The sequence below is a fragment of the Austrofundulus limnaeus genome, unplaced genomic scaffold, assembly GCF_001266775.1.
Source record: "Austrofundulus limnaeus strain Quisiro unplaced genomic scaffold, Austrofundulus_limnaeus-1.0 Scaffold378, whole genome shotgun sequence".
NCBI classification, from domain to species: Eukaryota; Metazoa; Chordata; class Actinopteri; order Cyprinodontiformes; family Rivulidae; genus Austrofundulus; species Austrofundulus limnaeus.
The window spans coordinates 308,151-311,109 of record NW_013952780.1 but is presented as its reverse complement, the minus strand read 5'-3'; positions in this window follow the sequence as shown (position 1 = coordinate 311,109).

The window sequence follows — 2,959 nt, the reverse complement described above, 5'->3', positions numbered from 1 at the left end:
GGATATAGCTCGCTAGTAGCCGCGCACTGAGGACCTATCTACGTCATCATTTACCCAGAATGCTTTGCATGTAAATAAAATGGCCCCGTCGAAGTTAAAATATATTTTAAAAATGTACAAAACTAAACAGGTTACATTATTTTTACAGTCTTTATTTTACAGTAAATAAAGTCTAATGTTACAACTAATCAGGGATCCCTTTAATATGAGGCAGGAAGTTATCATGATGACCCTAATGAGCCACTGGCAGCCTGCTTTAATGTTTACTTTGATCTTGGTTCTTGTCTTCTTCGGTTTTTACATCAACTGTTGTCATTTTGTAAAATTAGATTATTATAGAATTAGGTCTTAAATTACTGTTGGGTTTTAAAGAAGATACATTTGATATGTCAGTAAAAAATGTGAGCCATCATCACATCGAAACGAGGATTAAGTCTAAAAGTGGTGTTTGGACCAATAGACAAATATACTATTTTGATCAAAACACTTACAAAAATTGTGTTTTATCAAAATACAACAAATAAATGCCTTATCAATGTTTAATTTTAACTGTGACATATAATTATAAAAAAATTGAAGTTTTTTTTAACAGTAGCAACAAAGAAAATGATTTTGAGGAAAAACACCTTTAAATTTTGAGATTTTCCCTGTGAGTTTGCAAGGTTTTAGTTTCTTTCCAGCTGGAAAATGCCAATATTTAAATACTATTTGATATTTCCTCTTCATAATGAAATGAAGAATTCCTCATAAAAATTAAATCAAATTAGTATTCAGACCAAATATTAATGTATTATCGTGACCAGGAAGACAAATTAAGTCATATCTCTGGTTCTGTTTAAGATATCAGGATGATCCAGGCATCAAAATGTAGCTTTGAAAGCCAGGAATATGAAAATATGATGAGGTCATTTTGACCAAATTTGACTTAATCCTCACTTTGATATGATGGGTCACAAGTACTCTAAGAATCAGATTTTTACCCCCAGTTTTACCCTGTGGCCCACTTGAGAATGCGAGCGTTGTGCGCCGAGTTGTTCTTGCCCATCTGGAAGCTCAGGACACAAGGTCCCCATTCTCCATTCAGGGAGCACCGTCGGCACAGATTACTAAGTACACAGTGGAGGAAGGGAGGGTCTGGAGTGGCCTTCTTCTGTTCCTCTGTGTCCCAACACGCCATTCACAGTTACAGTGATGGATGAGCGGGAGCTGCGGAGACATGCCCAGCATCAAACAGCAGCAGGTATCGGCGCTGAGGTGCCACAGAACCTCTCAGGGAGTGACACCGACCGAAAGGGAAATCATCTTTAATCCCTTCAGGGTTGTTGACGTTGGTGTCACAGGCTGGCAGCGTGGTGCGGCTTTGATTGGGCTGGCATCTGAGCTGGCTCTCAGCAAAAAAATAAATAAATAAAAAAACAAGATCATCAAGATGCGTCAGACGTGTTTCTCCTCAGATTAAAGGCAGACGCAGCTTTCTGTGACGTTCAGAACAAACGTGAACGAGGTGGCTGACGCTCCCATACGACCGTGTGACGCGCGGGGCTGGAAGTCAGTTTATGTGGCGCAGAATCGATTGACGAAGCTTCAAACTGTGCTCAAGGCTTTGACTTCATTACAAGTTTTAGCACCACTTCCAACAGGCTGCCTTTGAGCTGAAACATTGATTTTTCAGTGTTACTGCCAGTTTTCAGACACGGCCTCATCTCCAGGCTGTAAGTCTTTTATTGAGTTATCAAACATAACACGAGTATTGGCTAATCTAGTCCCCCTTGTGGTATTATCATCCTTTACAGTTCAGTTTTTACCACCTGACTTTTCCTTTTTTATGCTCTCACTTTAAAAAGTTCAGAGAAAGTTTGTTAGCTGGAAGTAGTTTGAGACAAAACCTTTAAGGAAAATGCTTGAACTGAGGTTAAATTAACCGAGGAGGGAAATGTGAGGAAGATCTGGATCAAATCCCAGCAAGGGGTTAATTCCTTGGATTTGATAGTGAGCATCTGCTGTGGGTTTTTTTTTAAACAAGCAAATATTCAGCATCTGGGTATGAAAATGTGCAGCGTTGTTGGAAGGGATCCAGTGGAAATGTGGAGGGGGTGGGGGGGTGTCAGAGAGAATGCAGGAAGAAATCAGTCTAAGTGCTTCTGACTCGCAGAGCAAATTTCATTTTAAGGATTCAAACCTCGTCTGTCAATTAGTTTATAAAAGTTTAAACTTTTTATTTTAAATTTGGATTTGAGTTCCAAGTGTTTTGCAGGATGAAAAGGAAGATGAAAAAATAATATATTTGACTCAACGTTCAGAATCAAAAATTATGAAATTATTGCCAAACTAAATTAAAGACAGTCCTTCAAGAAATCCAAATCACAGACGGGACCAGCAACCTTTTGAAAACCTCTCACAGTGATCCCTTTGATTAATGAAATATGATGAAAAACATACAATATTTCTGCCACAGACAAAATAAAGTCCTTATTAGTCAAAGTAGTTTTGACCTGACATCAGAACACAACAAGATTTGTTGCCGACAGTTGGATCAAACTGAATCTGTAGTTTCAGTCATTAAAAGGTTCAGGTTTTAAAACCCTGGATTTTTATTTTACCTCTGAGTACTTAACCCCTGAGCTTTTCAACAAACCTTTTAAGAGCTTCAAAACAAATCCTCAAGGATTACGTTCAATAAAATATAGTCTCTCAACCAGAAAAACTGAATTAATTAAAGGAGAAATTCAAAGTTGCAGTATCGGAGGTGCTTCCCAGCACATCTCGGTTCTTTTAGCGCTCTCCGGTGCTGTACTGACAGATCTGTCTGACCATTTGTCTTCCTTCCTCTCAATTTCAAGTACAACAGCACTGTTCAATTTTCTTTTTAAAAATAAAGACAAAACACTACAACCCTGTTATGACTAGAGCTGGGCGGTATGGCCAAAAATTTATATCACGGTATTTTCAACATTTACAC